Source organism: Tachypleus tridentatus, unplaced genomic scaffold (genome assembly GCF_004210375.1).
Source record: "Tachypleus tridentatus isolate NWPU-2018 unplaced genomic scaffold, ASM421037v1 Hic_cluster_2, whole genome shotgun sequence".
Lineage (NCBI taxonomy): Eukaryota > Metazoa > Arthropoda > Merostomata > Xiphosura > Limulidae > Tachypleus > Tachypleus tridentatus.
Window position 1 is genome coordinate 39,844,622 of NW_027467782.1, and position 23,571 is coordinate 39,868,192.

Below are 23,571 nucleotides of genomic sequence, written 5' to 3' on the forward strand. Positions count from 1 at the left end.
ATGACAACTCAAATTATCTAGTCTTAAACATTAATTAATTGTGGATTTCAGCTCATAAATTTTATACTTACCTTTATATGAAGTTTCAACTTGCATTAAGTTGAACCTTTGGCAAAATCAGTAAATGTTGACAACTGAATATCAGATGTTACAATCATAATACTGTGCATTGGGTAGCCTCTGTATAACTGTTTTATATTTTTCATAAAATGTAAATATAAATAAATACATTTTGTTTGTTTGTAATACCGAGGGTTGAATACATCATATTAAAACAGTTTTGTTTTACATATCCAAACTTGTTTTAATATGGTGTATTCAGCCCTCAATGGAATGGCAGATATCTGAGTTATATTTTGAAATTACTTGGTGATGTGTAGGTATTGTAGTACTATCAAAGATATTTCACTTTTGGGAAGGGTGTATAGCATTGTGAAGCAAAATATTCTTACACTCAAGTCATGGATACATAATTTCCAACATAGAGATATTCCTTATACTTAATGGTATTGGACAACAAAGGAATCTGAATCAATTTAAGACACCAAGACCATCAGAATGGGGGCACACATTAAGTTTTGAACAAATTAAAGTGGACAAAATATTCTGTCTTTTAACAGATAAGAATCAAAGAACACACAGATCTGGCAAAAGTTGTCAGTGTGTCCCAGACAACTGTAACCTATAAAAAATTGTCACCTGGATAAATTATGCAAATTATGTGTACACAAGCTGCTTTCACAATGTGTCCATTAAGTTGTTACTTTAAGATATTCATGCTACTCGATACAAAGGCATAGGATGAGGTTTCCAGGTGCAGCATTTGCAAATTTATGTTGAATTGGGATGTTCAAATGGGTATTGTAAAACTGTCATGCTCGTACATTAGATGGATTATAGAAAACATGTCAGAATAAATGGTGTCCTTTGGACATAACAAATTTGTGATGAAGACTTTTGCAGTGGCATATATGCTGCATGATTCAGTATATAATGCATGAGCTGTTGTAGTAACGTGGACTGTATAACAATGTTCTAAGGCTCTAAAATTGTTTTAATGTAATATATTCATTCTCTATATTACATAATCTGTTTTTGTAATTTTTAATAAAATATCTGTTATTAGAAAATTATTCAAAACCCATTGTTTCTTTACAAAACTTTAGAAAGAATTATTACATTTTTTCAAGGTGCTGAGGCCAACAAGTGTCGACAAGTTAAGAGATCAGGTGATAGCAGATAGTCGATACAACCCACTTCAAGTGTTTCAGCTTCTACTGTATACAGCACAGTTTGAACTCAAGATCAAAGAGGTGAGAAGTTTGTAATCTTTTTTATGTATCACTGATGTCGTATTTAACCCTTTGCAAGCAACATGTATACCCTCTTTTTTTAGACCTACACTCAAAATATATACTATAAAAAAATTACCCACCAAGAATGGGGGGGGATTAAAATATTCTATCTTTCACACAGTTTAGATGCAAACATTCAAAATTACCACACATGTTGTGAACTTTGGGACATTATTGCTTGATGCTAGTGAAAGGTGATATGCCAAGCAGCTGTTATAACTTGATATTGACATCACCTTGATAATAAAAAAAATGGCACGAATCAGGTGATATACAGGTAATAATGCATTTATTTGTGTCAGTTGGGCTTTTACAGTATAATTATCAAAGTGTGCAGTTTTAAACCAGAGTTGACAGGTGGAGAACTATCTGTTCTGACCAAAATTGTCCAAACAGAGAATGGTAACAACAATGACCTTGATTTGAATGGCATACTATCTGACCATCTAGGAATCCCTGAGTAGTGTACTTGCAAAGAGTGTCCAAAGGTCAGAGGAAAACTTACAGAACTGAATCATGATGGGTGTAGAACATTACACAAACAATTCATTACCCAGAACTGGATCATGATGGGTGTGTTACATTACATCAATGATTCAGTACCCTTTGTTTGTTCTGTGATGGGTGTGTTACATTACATCAATGATTCAGTACCCTTTGTTTGTTCTGTGATGGGTGTGTTACATTACATCAATGATTCAGTACCCTTTGTTTGTACTGTGATGGGTGTGTTACATTACATCAATGATTCAGTACCCTTTGTTTGTACTGTGATGGGTGTGTTACATTACATCAATGATTCAGTACCCTTTGTTTGTACTGTGATGGGTGTGTTACATTACATCAATGATTCAGTACCCTTGTTTGTACTGTAATGGGTGTGTTACATTACATCAATGATTCAGTACCCTCTGTTTGTACTGTGATGGGTGTGTTACATTACATCAATGATTCAGTACCCTCTGTTTGTACTGTGATGGGTGTATTACATTACATCAATGATTCAGTACCCTCTGTTTGTACTGTGATGGGTGTGTTACATTACATCAATGATTCAGTACCCTTTGTTTGTACTGTGATGGGTGTGTTACATTACATCAATGATTCAGTACCCTTTGTTTGTACTGTGATGGGTGTGTTACATTACATCAATGATTCAGTACCCTCTGTTTGTACTGTGATGGGTGTATTACATTACATCAATGATTCAGTACCCTCTGTTTGTACTGTGATGGGTGTATTACATTACATCAATGATTCAGTACCCTCTGTTTGTACTGTGATGGGTGTGTTACATTACATCAATGATTCAGTACCCTCTGTTTGTACTGTGATGGGTGTGTTACATTACATCAATGATTCAGTACCCTTTGTTTGTACTGTGATGGGTGTGTTACATTACATCAATGATTCAGTACCCTCTGTTTGTACTGTGATGGGTGTGTTACATTACATCAATGATTCAGTACCCTCTGTTTGTACTGTGATGGGTGTGTTACATTACATCAATGATTCAGTACCCTCTGTTTGTACTGTGATGGGTGTATTACATTACATCAATGATTCAGTACCCTCTGTTTGACTGTGATGGGTGTGTTACATTACATCAATGATCAGTGCCTCTGTTTGGACTGTGATGGGTGTATTACATTACATCAATGATTCAGTACCCTCTGTTTGTACTGTGATGGGTGTGTTACATTACATCAATGATTCAGTACCCTTTGTTTGTACTGTGATGGGTGTGTTACATTACATCAATGATTCAGTACCCTCTGTTTGTACTGTGATGGGTGTATTACATTACATCAATGATTCAGTACCCTCTGTTTGACTGTGATGGGTGTATTACATTACATCAATGATTCAGTACCCTCTGTTTGGACTGTGATGGGTGTATTACATTACATCAATGATTCAGTACCCTCTGTTTGACTGTGATGGGTGTGTTACATTACATCAATGATTCAGTACCCTCTGTTTGTACTGTGATGGGTGTGTTACATTACATCAATGATTCAGTACCCTCTGTTTGTACTGTGATGGGTGTATTACATTACATCAATGATTCAGTACCCTTGTTTGTACTGTGATGGGTGTATTACATTACATCAATGATTCAGTACCCTCTGTTTGTACTGTGATGGGTGTATTACATTACATCAATGATTCAGTGCCCCTGTTTGTTTGACTGTGATGGGTGTATTACATTACATCAATGATTCAGTACCCTCTGTTTGTACTGTGATGGGTGTATTACATTACATCAATGATTCAGTACCCATTGTTTGTACTGTGATGGGTGTATTACATTACATCAATGATTCAGTACCCTCTGTTTGACTGTGATGGTGTATTACATTACCTGAATGATTCAGGCCCTCTGTTTGTACTGTGATGGATGTATTACATTACCTGAACGATTCAGTGCCCTGTGTTTGGACTGTGATGGAGGTATTACATTACCTGAACGATTCAGTGCCCTCTGTTTGGACTGTGATGGATGTATTACGTTACCTGAACGATTCAGTGCCCTCTGTTTAGACTGTGATGGATGTATTACATTACCTGAACGATTCAGTACCCCTGTTTTTTTTAGAATTGTTTATGATGACAACAAGAACAGCATTAGTGATAGTAATAATTATGAGCAAATCATGAGTTGAGATTTGTATGTTTGGCTGCATATAGATATGTGGTAAATTAGGAGAAGGAAACAGAAAGCCAGTCCCTTCTTGTGTAGTAAAAAACTATCAGGAAAGCATCCAGCATCAGATGGCGTATATGAAGGATTCTATAACATTCTTCATGAATTATTTTAAATGCTAGCTATGGTAGTGAAGTTTTCTGTGTGGGTAAACTCATCATTTTATGTAAAAACATTTATAACATTTGTGGATTATGAATTACATTTTGATAACCATTAACATTTAAAAAAACATGTCAGAAAAAGATACTCAGTTTTGAGATTTTATTGATACAGATTGTTGTACAGTACGTCTTGCTGTCCCTTTGTAGTCCACAGTGGTATTTCTCTTGTGAACTTACAACACAATGTATGATGCTTCAAATTTACTTCTCATAAAAAAATGTTACAAAACTGAACTAATATAAGGAGGTCCATAATTCATTGTTGTATTGTTTCTTCTATAACTATTACCTTCACAAACATAATTTAACCATTGTTGCTAATAAAACTAATTTGAAGTAGCCATCATATTATGCTTATTGAAAAGCTATCTGTAGACATAAGTATGTTATGATTAGTGTAATGGGTCTAATGATTCGTATCTAATCCACATGATATTTTTCTTTGATTTAGTTTGACAGTTATGTCACATAAAGTTGAATAGGTTATAAAGTGTTGTTTATTCCAACAGATACAAATTCACTGGTAACTATATATTAATATAATATTGATTTACAAGTGTTCAATATTTTTGTATAAATAGTTTGTGACAACTCACCTCTGTGTTGTTTATTCCAACAGATACAAATTCACTGGTAATTATATATGAATATAATATTGATTTACAAGTGTTCAATATTTTTGTATAAATAATTTGTGACAACTCACCTCTGTCTTTTGATGTTTTATATTTCTTTACCCTATACTTTTTAGTTTTTTTGTCGTGGTTGGTTGTGAGAAACAATGGACCTAAATAATCAGTGATGTCGAGAAAACCCACTTGTAGAGAAATATATATATATGCAAAAACGGCTCGTTTTGGTTGAGAAAATATTTTACATAGAAGAGCGAATAACGTTTCGACCTTCTTTGGTCATCGTCAGGTTCACAGGTAACTGACCGGAAGCTGACCACATGTTTGGAAGGGGTTGTGTAACAGAGTGTCGGAATGTAGAGGGCGGTGTTAGATGTTTGAATATATAATTTTATTTATTTTATTATATTAATATAGGTATAAAGGCTTTCCTTTATATTGGTTTATTTTGGGTTTAAGTTGTTGTATAAGTAAGGCTTCTTTAATTTTGTTTTTGTTTATGTTTGTTTCTTAATTTAGTATTTGAGTGTTTTTTATGGTTATGTTGTGTTTATTTGATTTGCAGTGTTGAAAACGTGTGAAGGTGACTTTTTATGTTCTTTGAATCTGGTTTCCATTTTCTACTTGTTTCTCAATATAGAAGTTGTGGCAGTTATCACATTGTATTTTATAAATAATGTTGGTGTGGTGTTTGTCAGTGTAGTTTTACACAGTATAGACCTCAGTTTTGTGCCTGGTTTTTGAATAAATTGGTATTAACTGGAATATCATATTTTGTTATTAATTTTTGCCAAATGTTGGTTATTTGTTTGCTGATGTCAGGAATATATGGTATACAGCAGTATATGGTTTTGTGGTTTTTTGATTCGTGAGGTATACTTACTTTTGTTGGTTGATTTTGCTTTCTGTCTAGGTGTGTGCGTATAATGTTTTCTACGGTTTGTGGAGGAAACTTATTGATGTTGATGAAGTATTGTTTTATTTTATCTAATTCATCGTTAATTTTGTCTGGTAAGCATAGTTTTATGGCTGTGTTTATTTGGTTTCTTAGTATGTTGAGTTTTTGTTTCATGTGCTGAGTCCCAAGGAATGTATAGTCCAGTATGGGTGATTTTTCGGTGGATTTCTGTTTTGAATTGTGTGTCGGTTCTTGTAATTTTGAGGTTAAGAAATGATATTTGATTGCTTTCTTCCTGTTCACATGTGAAGTTAATGTTGGGATGTATAGAGTTAATGTGATTGAAGAAATTAAGTATGTGTTCTGTAGATTTGAATCCCGCAACCGTGTCATCTACATATCTGTACCAGTATAGTGGTGGATGTAATGTTGTGTTAATTGTTTGTGTTTCAACTTGTGTCATAAAAGTATTGGCTAGAACTGGTGATACTGGGTTGCCCATGCTTGGGCCATTTGTTTGTATATAGTTGTGGTTGTTGAGCATGAAGTTTGTCTTTATTGTGGTGAATTCTATGAGGGTTGCTAATTGGTTGTTGGGAATGTCTATAGATGGGTTATGGTCTTGGATATAGAGTTCTAAGGCTATTTTGCAGGCTTCAGTGGTTGGAACTTCTGTAAAGAGGGATGTAACATCGAAACTGGCCATTAATGCTGTATGATTAAGTTGATTTAGATTAGACTTGAAATTAAAAGAGTCTTTGATGAATGAGCTGGCTGAAGTTACATATTTGGAGAATGCCCATGCTATGTATTTACCAAGATTGTAATTAAACGATTCATATGTGGACATTATTGGTCGTAATGGACAATCTGGTTTATGAGGTTTGGGGATGCCGTATATTTGTGGTGTGCGTGAGTTGGTTTTAACGTAGGTAGGAATAAAGTGTTTGTGAAATTGTGTTGGCTTTTTTCATTTGTAGTAGTAATTTGTTCAGTTGCGTCTCGTGTGTCTTTGTTGGATTTGTGTGTATTGGTTTAAATTTGTTCGTGTCTGATAAGATGTTATTCATTTTTGGATGTATTCATTCATGTTCATTATGACTATAGAGTTACCTTTATCTGCTTTTAGAACTTTTATGTTTTTGTCTTGTTTTAGGTTTTAATGGAATTAATGTCTCTTTTGTAAGATTGTTTTTAGTTTTCTGTTTTGTGAAATTATGTTGATGGTTTTGTGAGAAAATTCTTTGAAAAAATCGTTTAAGATGTTGTTTTAGGTGTTTCTGAAAAATATAAATTTTAATTTTACCTGGGAAGTTTGGCTGTTGGATGTCAATAAAATTATCTAAGTTGTCTTCTTTCTGTTGGTTGATTTTGGTTGTTTCCTTGTTTTTGTTTTCTGTAGAAAGTATCACAAGTCTCCTGGCTAGATCTTCTAAACATGTTTTGATTTCTATGGTTGGAATGTACCTAGGTGCTATTGAAGTTGAGTCCTTTGTTCAGTAGATGTATTTCGTCTGTGTTTAATTGTCGGTCGGATCTGTTAATTATGAGGTTAGTCAACGGTTTGTCGTGGAGTCTTTTCTGTTGTTTGCATCTTAGTTTTTCTTGTGGCAGATCTTTTGTCTCTGTCATTCTTAGTATTGATTTGGTTTATGTTTTGTTCTATAAGTCCGTAAATCTCTGGTTTAATGCAGCATGCCAGTTGATGGTCTAGGTTCATTTTTTGTTTTTGTAAGTCATGTAGTTCTTTGTATTTCATGTTCAACATGGCTTTAAGTAGTTTTTCTGTAAATTTTGGATAATGTTTGTATATTTATTAAAATTTTTTGAAAGTTTTACCTTTACAAAATTAGGGTTAGTTGTTCCTTTCTACATTGTTGAATAAAATAGATGTCATTTCTTCTATTGATAATTCGTTGGTTTAAATTTCTTTGTTTCTTAACGATTGTGTGAGCATGTACTGTTAATAGTGGTGTACGATGTGCTAGTTCAAACATAATGGTAACAGGTAAGTTCAAATATACTGAGATGACCTGACGATGACCGAAGAAGGTTGAAACGTTGTTCTCTCTTCTCACGTAAAATATTTTCTTAACCCAAACAAGCCGTTTTTGCATATATATAATGGACATAAATGCCTCAGAAGACAAAAATATCCTTTTTTTTTTTTTTTATATAAATGTGGTGAGATCTCATATTTGGGATCAAAACAAAATGTTCTTCAAAATTATTTTAACATGTTCATGGCATTTTACGTGGTAAGTTCACAAGTCTTAGCTTTGCAAATCATAACATGATTTATCTGGATTATTCCAAGATGAACTGACAAAAAGATAATTCTGGAGAGGTTTTCTCAGTTTTGCTACAACCAAGACCACAGTAAGTAGGCATTTTGTTAAGAGTTAAGTCAAACATATGCAATCATAAGACACATTACTCAGGAATAAAGTGTACCTCTAAAGAACAATTTAATAATGTGTACATTACACATGCTACGCGGGAATAAAATGTACCTTTAAGGAAAAGTTGTATAATGTGTATGTTACACATGTTACTCAGGAACAAAGTGTACCTCTAAGGAAAAGTTGTATAATGTGTATGTTACACATGTTACTCAGGAATAAAGTGTACCTTTAAGGAACAATTTAATAATGTGTATATTACACATGTTACTCAGGAATAAAGTGTACCTTTAAGGAACAATTTAATAATGTGTATAAATTTACATGTTACTCAGGAATAAAGTGTACCTTTAAGGAACAATTTAATAATGTGTATAAATTTACATGTTACTCAGGAATAAAGTGTGCCTTTCAGGAACAATTTAAAATGTGTACCTCAGGAATAAGGAACAATTTAATGATGTGTACGTTACACACCTTACTCAGTAATAAAGTGTACCTCTAAGGAACAGTTTAATGATATGTATGTTGCACACCTTACTCAGGAATAAAGTGTGCCTCTAAGAAAAGTTTTATAACAGAATGTCTTATATTTTCTACACATGCTTATAACATTGTATTGACAGAGCTGATTCTAGTTTTGAGGCCTGATATTTTTCTGTTGATACAAAAGCTGTTTACAGAATGTTCACTGAAGTAAAAACATGTTATTGTCATGAGGATAAGGTTTAACACACTAACTCCCTAGGAGTACTGAAAGGCCATTTCTAGTATACAGTAGTAAAGAATTGTTGTGTGAACTTATACGTGATTTGTAACTGCATTTCATCACTTTGATATGAATCATAAGATGTTCAGTAGCATTACATGTGTTTACCCTAACATCATCTGAGACTTACTACTATGGGATTGGGGACAGTGTAGAACCTACTGTTAAAATCGCCAGGAATGATTGGTCACTTGAGTGTTACAGAGTGATAATTTGTTTGGTATAGGTACTTAGGAGTCAAATGGTTCTTTAAAATTATAAATAAGAATAATTTGGTATGACTGTTTATTCATTAAAATATTAGGTTGAGGAATAATTCGTGAGCATTTTTAAATAATTTCATTCAAGCATTACATGCAAGACTATACAATACTTCAATGCATGAACACATTACACCCAAAACATTTATTATGATACTTTATTTCATGTAATACCTAGGTATATAGTATGCATTGTTTTAAACGAAATTGCAAGAAATTAAATGCGAAAAGCAGATGGTGTCGAAAATGCTCGATTTTGTCCACTTGACATTCCATTTAATGAGCTGAAAATGAAAGCAAAAATTAAAGACATATGAAAATCAAACACACCATCTATTAGAGCAAAAAATTATCTACCAAATGACATGAAATATTTTGCGAAAGCATTTCATTTATGAATATATTTTTTTAACTTGAAAAAACGCTCACGAATTATTCCTCAACCCAATAATATAATCATGACAGCAGTCTGTCATGTAGTCTGTCATGATTATATTATCATCTTAGTTGTGGACAGTTTGTTACTAGTTCAGATGAAATTGTTAAAAATTGTATGGACTGTGTATATATATACATATCCTAAAAGGTAAAGTTATTTGGACATTTAGGGACTATATATATCCTATAAAGGTGAAGTTACTGGGACTTGTATGAACTATATCTCCTATCAAAGTTAAGTTATTAGGAATTATGTGGACTATAGATCCTGTGAAGGTGAAGTTATTAGAAACTGTATGAACTAAAAATCCTATCATGGTAAAGTTATTGGGACTTGTATGGACTACATATCCTGTCGAGGTGAAGTTATTAGCAATTGTGTGGACTACACATCCTGTCGAGGTGAAGTTATTAGGAACTGTATGAACTACATATAAAAATACCCTCTCGAGGTTATGTCGTAAAGAGTTTTATCAATGTATTATCTGTTGGGGTAAAATAATTAGCATTTTTACACCTGTCAAGTTGGTATTTTAGAGATCTATGACTTATTAATAACGGAGAGATAGTGGAATTCTGGTGTTAATTTTGAAGAAACAAAACCTTTTTCTTTTGTGTTGAGTATTTTATGGTTTGTTATTTTTCTGTGTATTGAGTAATGTTTTTCCTACAATTTTTAGCTAACCAGTTGCTTCTCCCCATACCTTGGTGTTGGAAAAATATTATGTATGTATTGACTGGTATTATGGAACAGGTTTCCATGAATGTCTCCTATTATTTATGGATAGGACCACAAAATAAAACAATTCTATTTTGCTAAATTGTTTTTCAGATGTTCAAACAGTTGCTAGCTGACAAACAGGACAAATGGAGTCATTGTAAGAAAGAAGGAACAGAAAGACTGAGTGAGTTAGCTGACGTTTTCTCGGGCACCAAACCACTTACTAGAGTTGAAAAGAACGGTGAGAATAAATGTCAGTTCACTGGAAGTCTCTTGTTTTATTCACACGAACATTTTAATGTACCAGTTACGATTAAAATCATAATATACATAAGATTTAGTTTATTTGGATGATTAGATGAATTTCATTTACTCTCATTTGCATTATCGTAAATATTTCAAGATTTGTGCTAGTTTTATCATTATGTTACACTTATTGCTCTTCTTAGAAAATTAGTTTGTGGCAACTTTAAATATCTAATTTTAGAAAATCTTCAACACTGGTTCAGTGAAATGGCCAAACAAGTAGAATCACTGACTTATGAAGATACTACTGCTACGGGTCGGAAGATGGTTCAGTTGATTCAAGCTCTGGAGGAAGTGAGTACTTTAAGTAGTTTAGGTTGGAAATTTCAACTTGTTTATTATATCAAAAAGGTGAATTTGAGAATCATTAGGAACTCGAGAAAAGTGTCTTAATCATATGTAGTTTAAGATGTGTGGAGTGTAGAAATAATAATTCCAGATTTAGTGTTTTAAAATTTATATTTTGTCACTTTTTAAGACTCTAGTATGATTAAATAAAACAATGAAAAAGGTAAAAAAATTTTTTTCAATTTTTGCACAGATGAGAAGTGTCCTTATAAACTACCTTTCCCTAAAGTAGAGTTTTATATTTTTTTTTTAGAGTAAGATTTACTTCCCTTGTGGTTTTCCTTATATTTCTCACATTTTATTTGTAAAATATCTCATTCACAATATTTTTGGCTTTACATTTGAGAAACTGCTAATGAAACTCAGTTTTGAAAATGGCTACAGGCACTGTTTTAAATACAGATTATTACCTTGTGTCATTATAATGTCATTGTTTTAAATACAGATTATTACCTTGTGTCATTATAATGTCATTGTTTTAAATACAGATTATTACCTTGTGTCATTATAATGTCATTGTTTTAAATACAGATTATTACCTTGTGTCATTATAATGTCATTGTTTTAAATACAGATTATTACCTTGTGTCATTATAATGTCATTGTTTTAAGTACAGATTATTACCTTGTGTCATTGTAATGTCATTGTTTTAAGTACAGATTATTACCTTGTGTCATTGTAATGTCACTGTTTTAAATACAGATTATTACCTTGTGTCATTGTAATGTCACTGTTTTAAATACAGATTATTACCTTGTGTCATTGTAATGTCACTGTTTTAAATACAGATTATTACCTTGTGTCATTGTAATGTCATTGTTTTAAATACAGATTATTACCTTGTGTCATTATAATGTCATTGTTTTAAATACAGATTATTACCTTGTGTCATTATAATGTCATTAAAGTGATATAATAAGAAGAATGGTCTTTAGTGGGTTTATACAAGTTTTGAACAACTTACAAAGCTGGGAATTGTTTAGTGTTTCTTTAAACTTTATTTCAGTTTTGAAAATGATTCAGATTAAAGTAGGACAAAACATCACGTAAACCTAGTTAAGTTGAGAGAGTACATCAGGATATTCTGATGGCTGACATTAGACTCAAATCATTATTTATTGAATGTTATTGTTAAGATTATCACATTTACAAAAGTAAAAAAAACATTATTTATTGAAAAGAAATTATATTTATTTAAAAACATATTACCAAGCCTGGTCTGACCCACATGTAACATGTTATAATATTGGTCACTCATAAATTGTTGTCACATTATATGGTGTATTTTATGTTTGCTACAATGATCAAAATAAAGTTGCAAGAAAAATATATTAGTTATTTCCATTCAAGTTGAAATTAAATCTATACATGTGGAATGGAAGATTTCATGAAATTAAATCCATACATGTCGAATGGAAAGATTTCATGAAATTAAATCCATACATGTCGAATGGAAAGATTTCATGAAATTAAATCCATACATGTCGAATGGAACGATTTTATGAAATTAAATCCATACATGTCGAATGGAACGATTTCATGAAATTAAATCCATACATGTCGAATGGAACGATTTAATCAACAATGGAACGAAAAAACTAATAAAGAGAGGAAGTGTTTTGATTGTTTTTCTGAACACTTTCTCTCAACAAAATTTTGGAAATTTTCATAATGTAAATTATATGTCATTTAAAACTTCAACTAAGTACTACTAGGTACTATTTGGTAAATTTTGTTAAGTTTTTTACAATTTACTTGGGTGTTTCTACTTTATAAGGGTTAAAAAACATTAATGATGTGTCAGTTGTACCCCTTCCATCTTCCATACCCACCTGAAAGTGTATTTAATTTAAAGCTAAGGAATGTTCAGTTTATGTAAGATCCATAAGGTGTGGAGTTATTTATATAATAGTTCAGTATGGTGTAATTGGTCTAAATGCCTGGAAATGTTTCTGTGAACTTACTATAATTTAAGCATTTTTTAATATTACATCATGGTTGTATGTACAAATGTAAACATTCCAAATGTAGGCTACGATGGTTTAGTTTGTTCTAGTTAGTTCAAACTATACAGAGGTGATATAATGATCATGTTACTTTACTAAAAAGATTAGGTAAATCTGTGAAAGTCTCAGCCATTAAGGAAATACTTCACAATATATGTGTATGCACACTAATTTCCAGGTAATTTCATCTAATACTAAAGCATAATGTTCTCAAAAATTGATTAAGTCTGAATTAATTTTTTCACAATCATGTGGCTCTTTTATGGAAATGATTTGCTAAATAATGGGTGATTTTACTTTAGTGTTAACTTTTCATGCAAAAAAAAAGAAGTTATCAATTACTGTAACACCTTGAAATAACCTCATTAAAATGTCATATCATTAAGTCCAAAATAATTATTCACTACTGTAACACCTTGAAATAACCTCATTAAAATATCATGTCATTAAGTCCAAAGAATTATTCACTATCTGTAACACCTTGAAATAACCTCATTAAAACATCATATCATTAAGTCCAAAAGAATTATTCACGACTGTAACACCTTGAAATAATCTCATTAAAACATCATGTCATTAAGTCCAAAAGAATTATTCACGACTGTAACACCTTGAAATAACCTCATTAAAACATCATGTCATTAAGTCCAAAAGAATTATTCACGACTGTAACACCTTGAAATAACCTCATTAAAATATCATGTCATTAAGTCCAAAAGAATTATTCACTACTGTAACACCTTGAAATAACCTCATTAAAACATCATATCATTAAGTCCAAAAGAATTATTCACTACTGTAACACCTTGAAATAACCTCATTAAGTAAATTATCATCATCATTAAGTCCAAAAGAATTATTCACTACTGTAACACCTTGAAATAACCTCATTAAAACATCATATCATTAAGTCCAAAAGAATTATTCACTACTGTAACACCTTGAAATAACCTCATTAAAATATCATATCATTAAGTCCAAAAGAATTATTCACTGACTGTAACACCTTAAGTCCAAAAAATAACCTCATTGAAATAACCTCATTAAAATATCATATCATTAAGTCCAAAAGAAATATTCACTACTGTAACACCTTGAAATAACCTCATGTAAATATCATATCATTAAGTCCAAAAGAACTATTCACTACTGTAACACCTTGAAATAACCTCATTAAAACATCATATCATTAAGTCCAAAAGAACTATTCACTACTGTAACACCTTGAAATAACCTCATTAAAATATCATATCATTAAGTCCAAAAGAATTATTCACTACTGTAACACCTTGAAATAACCTCATGTAAATATCATATCATTAAGTCCAAAAGAATTATTCACTACTGTAACACCTTGAAATAACCTCATTAAAATATCATATCATTAAGTAACCTCAAAAGAATTATTCACGACTGTAACACCTTGAAATAACCTCATTAAAATATCATGTCATTACTTCGAAAAAAACTATTCACTACTGTAACACCTTGAAATAACCTCATGTAAATATCATAATTTTGAAAGTTAAAAATAATGAATCATTTTATATCAGTTTTATAACTTTTAAGTCAAAAAACAGAACCTATCTATATGGATTATATTATAGTGGTACCATACTGAGCATTATACCATTATTCTTATATTTACTGTTGGTTGTATAAATGTTATGTGTAATATAAGAATCACTAGATAAATCATCTTTTGTCAGCTTCATAACTTGATCACTGCAACTTTATACTGTACTATGTTCTTAGTTTCACAAAATCTTGAAACTAATAACTTCCTATAAATGATTCCATTTTTGCTTTTTGAAGATAATGGCACTATTGTGCCTGTTGTATTATGTTTTGCTGACATGGCAGTAATAAATGGACAAATCTCTGATTCAGTTGGTATGACAATTCTATTGGGTTATCTTCCAGTAAGATCTGGATGAACAGTTTAACTTAATTGCTGCACTTAAACCATCAAGTTCACAACATCAACATTCAAGCATGATTGCTACATTATTTTTCTCTACCAGTTTTCTGGAGAGTAACCTACAAATTAAACAATTTTTAACGGACACGCGTAGTTTTATCCATCACATGCTTCGTACTATTAACATTAAGGAAGAAGTGTTAATCACTTTACATATTGTAGCTGATTTGTCTTATGCCTGGGAACTCATTGATAGGTAAGCCTACTTTACAATTATCAGGAAAAGAAATTACTGTAAATATTTTTGTTTTACAAGTTATTTCCATTTAATATTTTTGTACGTTAGATACAGCTGGATAAAGTGAAATTACTAATCGGTTAATCATCGGATTTGTTATTGATTGGTTAGATTCAACTAACTGATTATTCCAGCATGTTTTGAATATTGTTAAAGACATTTTTTAACTACCTTTTGTTTTAATCAACTTCGGGTAGAACATGACTCGTTTGTATATGAAGTTTCGTCACAAAACATGTAACAAACTGAAAACACAATTACATTGTTCTGTGAATTTATTCCCCCATATTTTTACAGTAGTACTAAAATTACAGAATCTTTGCTGATGTAAAAAAACATTACTTTGTTAAATTTATTATAAATTGGAAAGATACTAATAGGTACACTGCATGGCCAAAAGTATGTGTACACCTCTTCTAATTAGAGAGTTCACCTATTTGAGCCACACCCATTGCTAACAGGTGCATAAACTCAAGCATACAGCCATGCAATCTCTAAAGAAAAACATTGGTAGTAGAATGGGTCGTATTGAAGAGCTTGGTGACTTTCAACATGGCACTGTCATAGGATGCCACCTTTCCAACAAGTCAGTTTATCAAATTTCTGCCCTGCTAAAGCTGCTCCAGTCAACAATAAGTGCTATTATTGTAAAGTGGAAATGTCTAGGTGGGACAACAGCTCACAAAGTGGTGGGTCACACAAGCTCACAGGACGGGACCTCAGAATACTTAAGCACTTAGCACGTAAAAAATCATCTGTCCACAGTTGCAACGCTCACTACCGAGTTTTAAACTGTCTCTGGAAGCAACATCAGCACAAGAACTGTTCATCAGGAGCTTCATGAAATGGGTTTCTGTAACCGAGCAGTCACACATAAGCCTAAGATCACCATGTGCTATGCCAAGCGTCAGCTGGAGTGGTGTGAAGTACACTACCATTGGACTCTGGAGCAGTGTAAATGCATTCTCTGGAGTGATGAATAGTGTTTCACTATCTGGAAGTCTGATGGACAAATCTGAGTTTATTGGATGCCAGGAGAACACTACCTGCCTGAATGCATTGTGCCAATTGTAAAATTTTATGGAGGAGGAATAATGGTCTAGGGCTGTTTTTCATGAGTTGGGCTAGGCTCTTTAGTTCCATTGAAGGGAAATCTTAATGCTACAGCATACAATGGCATTCTAGAGAATTGTGTGCTTCCAACTTTGTGACAACAGTTTTGGGAAGGCCTTTTTTATTTGAACATGACAATACTCCTGTGCACAAAGCGAGGTCCATAAAGACGTGGTTTGCTGAATGAGTTGGAATGCTGCCTTTTGACCCGACATCAGTGTCCAACCTCACTAATGAATGCTCTTGTGGCTAAATAGGAGCAAACCCCTGCAGACATGTTCCAAAATCTAGTGAAAAGCCTTATCAGAGGAGTGGAGGCTGTTATAGCTGCATAGTGGGTACCAACTCCATATTAATGCTCATTGTTTTGGAATGAAATGTTCAACAAGCACTTATGGGTGTGATTGTTAGGTGTCCACATTCTTTTGGCCATGTAGTGTACATGTTAACCTGCTGAATATAGATTTGGTTATTTTGACCATCCTTATAACCATAAACTGACATTATAACTCTGGATGTAATAAGTGTTTCTTATTAATTTTAGCAATCTTTAAGAACATCAAAAGTTCTTTATGCAATAAATATATGTTTAAAGTACAAGGTGGTCTTCATGTTAAGAATAAAAATAATTTTTTGTCTTAAAGTTTTGACATTCCATTTATATAACTCTAGACCTCCTTAATTAATGTAAAATTTTTTCTTTCATTAAAATTTTATATTTCATCTACTATATTCTCTTTCCTAACTCTAACATAACGAACATAGCAGTATAAGTTAAAATGAAAAGTAGAAAAATATAAAATAAGTTACTTTTTGTTCCCTTTCTAGATGACTGCATGCTGCAACAAAGACTTGTACAGTATAGCAAATGTTTCACTGAAAAATGGTTGAGAATTTATTATGAACTTAGCACGTACATACTGTGATGGTGTTTCATTGTCAGATGGTTGAGAATTTATTATGAACTTAGCATGTGCATACTGTGATGGTGTTTCATTGTCAGATGGTTGAGAATTTATTATGAACTTAGCATGTACATACTGTGATGGTGTTTCACTGTCAGGTGGTTGAGAATTTATTATGAACCAATTTTGTATGTGCTGAACATTCATTTACACCATGCCTTGTAACTGCACCATCACATGACTGTATGAACTTGTACAAATAGTTCTGTAAAGAACTGAGTATTTCTCTATTATATTCTATTAATTGTAAGATTTGATATGTTATATTAGTGTTTCGCTTGCAATATTGGTTTATTTATGAGGCTTAATGTTTATAATTAACATTTCTGCTACTTCTGTGTTGCTGAAATAATCAATTGAAAATAATATTAGAAGGAAATGTGTAATCAAACTGAATCTTCTTCCTTCACCTACTTTATAACATTAAGGGTGAATGTGTAATCAAACTGAATCTTCTTCCTTCACCTACTTTATAACATTAAGGGTGAATGTGTAATCAAACTGAATCTTCTTCCTTCACCTACTTTATAACATTAAGGGTGAATGTGTAATCAAACTGAATCTTCTTCCTTCACCTACTTTATAACATTAAGGGTGAATGTGTAATCAAACTGAATCTTCTTCCTTCACCTACTTTATAACATTAAGGGTGAATGTGTAATCAAACTGAATCTTCTTCCTTCACCTACTTTATAACATTAAGGGTGAATGTGTAATCAAACTGAATCTTCTTCCTTCACCTACTTTACAACATTAAGGGTGAATGTGTAATCAAACTGAATCTTCTTCCTTCACCTACTTTACAACATTAAGGGTGAATGTGTAATCAAACTGAATCTTCTTCCTCCACCTACTTTACAACATTAAGGGTGAATGTGTAATCAAACTGAATCTTCTTCCTTCACCTACTTTATAACATTAAGGGTGAATGTGTAATCAAACTGAATCTTCTTCCTTCACCTACTTTATAACATTAAGGGTGAATGTGTAATCAAACTGAATCTTCTTCCTTCACCTACTTTATAACATTAAGGGTGAATGTGTAATCAAACTGAATCTTCTTCCTTCACCTACTTTATAACATTAAGGGTGAATGTGTAATCAAACTGAATCTTCTTCCTCCACCTACTTTACAACATTAAGGGTGAATGTGTAATCAAACTGAATCTTCTTCCTCCACCTACTTTATAACATTAAGGGTGAATGTGTAATCAAACTGAATCTTCTTCCTCCACCTACTTTACAACATTAAGGGTGAATGTGTAATCAAACTGAATCTTCTTCCTTCACCTACTTTATAACATTAAGGGTGAATGTGTAATCAAACTGAATCTTCTTCCTTCACCTACTTTACAACATTAAGGGTGAATGTGTAATCAAACTGAATCTTCTTCCTTCACCTACTTTACAACATTAAGGGTGAAATATTTTCATTACATTTACTGCATGTCACTAGATATTTGTTTTCCTTTTAACTTTGTATAAATTTCCTGTGTTATGTTGATGATTCTTTGCAACTAAACATTTTCTCCAGTTACACACCCTACATGCAACAAGGTGTCAAGAAAGACCCTTCATTGGTGATTAAACTCAGAGCAACCTTTCTGAAGGTAAGTTGTGTGTGTTTGTTTGAAAAGGATGTTATTGCCTGCAAATATTTTTCTTGATGAAGACTCTATTCAGCTAAAAGTGAAAATTTTACTGGATAATTGGATTATAACCTACATTTTATAACGTACATTTTAGATAAGATTCCATTGTTTTCTGTAAATTTTAAACAGATTTTCTACTGTTGTAAGATTATTGTGAATAAATGGATTGACATGATTTTCAGTCAGTATAAGACATTTATTTATGTCTATCTTATCACAAAGGATTATTTTATTTGCTACATTTAGTCACTAGTTCATGTATTAGTTTGTTTGTAATTAATATAAGTGAATGAATACCTGATACTAACATGTTTCACAGCTTGCTTCAGCTCTAGACCTTCCTTTACTACATATTAATCAAGCTGTCAGTCCTGACCTAATGTCTGTATCTCAGTATTATTCTGGGGAACTAGTGGCTTATGTACAGAAAGTTTTACACATCATCCCAGAAACCATGTTTGGCCTTCTAGCTCAGATCATACAACTTCAGACCAGTCAGATCAAAGAAGTCCCAACTCGTTTGATGAAAGATCAATTGAAGACTTATGCACAGCCAGAGGAACGTTTTGAGGTGTGTCACATACTATTACCTTTATATCCTTATAGTTACTTTTAACATACTCTCTATTTCATATATCAGAATTCTGTTATGTTACCATCATCCACTTAATATTGTTGATTAATTAAACACACACCTTGGACAACTATGTCAGCCACGTGAATAAATATTGTTGATTAATTAAACGTGCACCTTGGACAACTGCGTCAGCTACGTGAATAAATAAATATTGTTGATTAATTAGACGTGCACCTTGGACAACTACATCATCCACGTGAATAAATAAATATTGTTGATTAATTAGATGTGCACCTTGTACAACTACGTCAGCCACGTCAATAAATAAATATTGTTGATTAATTATACGTGCACCTTAGACAACTCCGTCAGCCACGTCAATAAATAAATATTGTTGATTAATTAAACACACACCTTGGACAACTATGTCAGCCACGTGAATAAATATTGTTGATTGATTAAACGTGCACCTTGGACAACTGCGTCAGCTACGCGTGAATAAATAAATATTGTTGATTAATTAGACGTGCACCTTGGACAACTTCGTCATCCACGTTGAATAAATAAATATTGTTGATTAATTAGACGTGCACCTTGGACAACTCCGTCAGCCACGTCAATAAATAAATATTGTTGATTAATTAGACGTGCACCTTGGACATCTCCGTCAGCCACGTCAATAAATAAATATTGTTGATTAATTAGACGTGCACCTTGGACAACTCCGCCAGCCTCGTGAATAAATAAATATTGTTGATTAATTAGACGCACCTTGGCACCTTGGACAACTATGTCAGCCACGTGAATAAATAAATATTGTTGATTAATTAGACGTGCACCTTGGACAACCACGTCAGCCACGTGAATAAATAAATATTGTTGATTAATTAGACGTGCACCTTGGACAACTCCGTCAGCCCACGTGAATAAATAAATATTGTTGATTAATTAGGCGTGCACCTTGGACAACTACGTCAGCCCACGTGAATAAATAAATATTGTTGATTAATTAGACGTGCACCTTGGACAACTACGTCAGCCACGTGAATAAATAAATATTGTTGATTAATTAGACGTGCACCTTGGACAACTCACGCCAGCCACGTGAATAAATAAATATTGTTGATTAATTAGACGTGCACCTTGGACAACTCCGCCAGCCACGCGTGAATAAATAAATATTGTTGATTAATTAGACGTGCACCTTGGACAACTACGTCAGCCACGCGTGAATAAATAAATATTGTTGATTAATTAGACGTGCACCTTGGACAACCACGCCAGCCACGTGAATAAATAAATATTGTTGATTAATTAATTGCAGACAACAACCACGCCAGCCCACGTGAATAAATAAATATTGTTGATTAATTAGACGTGCACCTTGGACAACTACGTCAGCCATGCGTGAATAAATAAATATTGTTGATTAATTAGACGTGCACCTTGGACAACCCGTCAGCCATGCGTGAATAAATAAATATTGTTGATTAATTAGGCGTGCACCTTGGACAACTCCGTCAGCCACGTGAATAAATAAATATTGTTGATTAATTAGACGTGCACCTTGGACAACTACGTCAGCCACGTGAATAAATAAATATTGTTGATTAATTAGACGTGCACCTTGGACAACTACGTCAGCCACGTGAATAAATAAATATTGTTGATTAATTAGATGTGCACCTTGGACAACTACGTCAGCCACGTGAATAAATAAATATTGTTGATTAATTAGACGTGCACCTTGGACAACTATCGTCAGCCACGTGAATAAATAAATATTGTTGATTAATTAGACGTGCACCTTGGACAACTACGTCAGCCATGCGTGAATAAATAAATATTGTTGATTAATTAGACGTGCACCTTGGACAACTACGTCAGCCACGTGAATAAATAAATATTGTTGATTAATTAGATGTGCACCTTGGACAACTACGTCAGCCACGTGAATAAATAAATATTGTTGATTAATTAGACGTGCACCTTGGACAACTACGTCAGCCACGTGAATAAATAAATATTGTTGATTAATTAGACGTGCACCTTGGACAACTCCGTCAGCCACGTGAATAAATAAATATTGTTGATTAATTAGACGTGCACCTTGGATAACAGCTTTTTAGCAGAATACTGTTTGAATAAACCTTATGTTCAGTTTCAGAGCATATCTTTTTGGACTGCAAGCCAGGCCTCCATTCACATATCCTTTAACATGCCTTTTTTTTACATTCTAAAAGCCTGTTTGTGAACATTCATTAGTATTATCAAAATTACACAAACTATTTAAAGTTTCTAGAATACCACCCACAAACATCTAATTTCTATTTCTTATGCTACACAAAAACGCTTATTCTGATCTCTTCAGTCCAGCTACCTGTAATATTGTCCAGTTGTTTCATTATATCACAGCATTTAGTATGTTATACTTTTGTTCATGTTCTTGACAGGTAGCTTGTTTAACTCACTCCATATCTGTGTTCACTGAGGGGATACTGATGATGAAACGAACGTTGGTCGGAATAATTCAACTAGATCCTAAACAGTTATTGGAAGATGGAATAACGTAAGGAATTAGTTAAACAAGTGGCTTTTGCACTTCACCGAGGGTTAGTGTTTAATCCCAAAACAAAGGTGAGATATGTGTAAATACTTGAGAAAGAAAGATCACTGTAGAAAAATGATTATACTAGTTTAATTATAGATCATTTGTTGTAAACTTAATTATCATTGAAAACACTGAACACTTTTTACTTAAAGTAATCTGTCAATTTTCTAACTTCAGCCAATAAAGTTTAGTAACTTTATAACCGATAATATATTTAGATCAAAGGGCTTGACATTCAAAAAATATTTATGTATTTCCTTTTTTTTTCCAAGAAATTCATCATTCACTATCTCTAAAACAATCCTGTAATAAGTAATTTTCTTCTCCTATCTTTAAATGTACTTTTTACATTTCTCCAGTTGTCATGTACAAGATTTTCCCACTTTGTTCAACACACTGCTGATTACTTACAAAACTGATGCAAGTCTAATAACACAATATTTTGAGATGAAAAGTCTGAGACTGAAAACAAAATTATTTCACATATTAAATAAGAAACCTTTGTTACAAATCACAGCAAGTTAGCTTCTCTGATAAGAAACATATCTGTAAATCATGCTTGGCTGAAAGCCAGTGATGAAAATCACCACAGGATGGTATTTGATGGCAAGGAAGTATTTTGTTGGCCATTTGTCAACAAATTGATAATACTGAAACATGACATGAAAAACTTGTTAACTTTGTGAAAGAATAATGTATCTCACTGAATTCAGAGTTCTGTTGTGGAAAATTATTAGTGTTTTTTTATAGTTATTAGTGCACAAGTATATGGGATAAAATTTAAGTGCAGTAAGTTTAATATTTGCAGTCATGAATAACTAAATATTAAGTTAAATGAACTAAACTTCCTGTAAATGTATTGCTTAGCAACTCTCTCCAGACTGTGTGTTATTGGTCATGGCCTTAGCTTACTCACAGATAATGTATTGCTTAGCATCTCTATCCAAACTGTGATATTGGTCATGGCCTTAGTTTACTCACAGATAAATGTATTTCTTAGCATTTCTCTCCAGACTGTGATATTAGTCATGGCCTTAGCTTACTCACAGATAAATGTATTGTTTAGCATCTCTCTCCAGACTGTGATATTGGTCATGGACTTCGCTTATTTACAGATAAATCTTCAGATTTTTTTTGTCTGATCTGTTTTCATCCACGATTTGTTTAATTGTTTCTCTTGATGTTATAATGGTCCCAAGAGTCCAGCAGTGTTGGTCAGATACATTATTATCAAGTGTCATATTAGTCCCAAATGTCCAGTAAGCAAAGAATGTTAGCTATCACATGTCCCTCTGTTTTAACATATCAGGAATGATTTTATCAGAAAAGTTGTCATAATAAAACAAGTTCTGTAACACATAGAAAATTTAATTTATACAATCCAATTCCTTTATTTGTCATACAGTATGGTAGGAAGTGTTTTAGTA

General features: G+C 32.6%; 1 pseudogene across 1 annotated transcript in view; it reads left to right on the forward strand.

Moving 5' to 3' along the window:
- Window positions 1–23,571, forward strand: part of LOC143242284 (WASH complex subunit 5-like) — a 52,517-nt pseudogene that overhangs the window by 21,125 nt on the left and 7,821 nt on the right. The window contains exons 11-17 of the transcript XR_013022578.1: window positions 1,191–1,313; window positions 10,458–10,587; window positions 10,834–10,968; window positions 14,935–15,184; window positions 18,839–18,914; window positions 19,276–19,527; window positions 21,987–22,170. The product of XR_013022578.1 is annotated as a WASH complex subunit 5-like (transcript). The remainder of the gene's footprint in view (window positions 1–1,190; window positions 1,314–10,457; window positions 10,588–10,833; window positions 10,969–14,934; window positions 15,185–18,838; window positions 18,915–19,275; window positions 19,528–21,986; window positions 22,171–23,571) is intronic.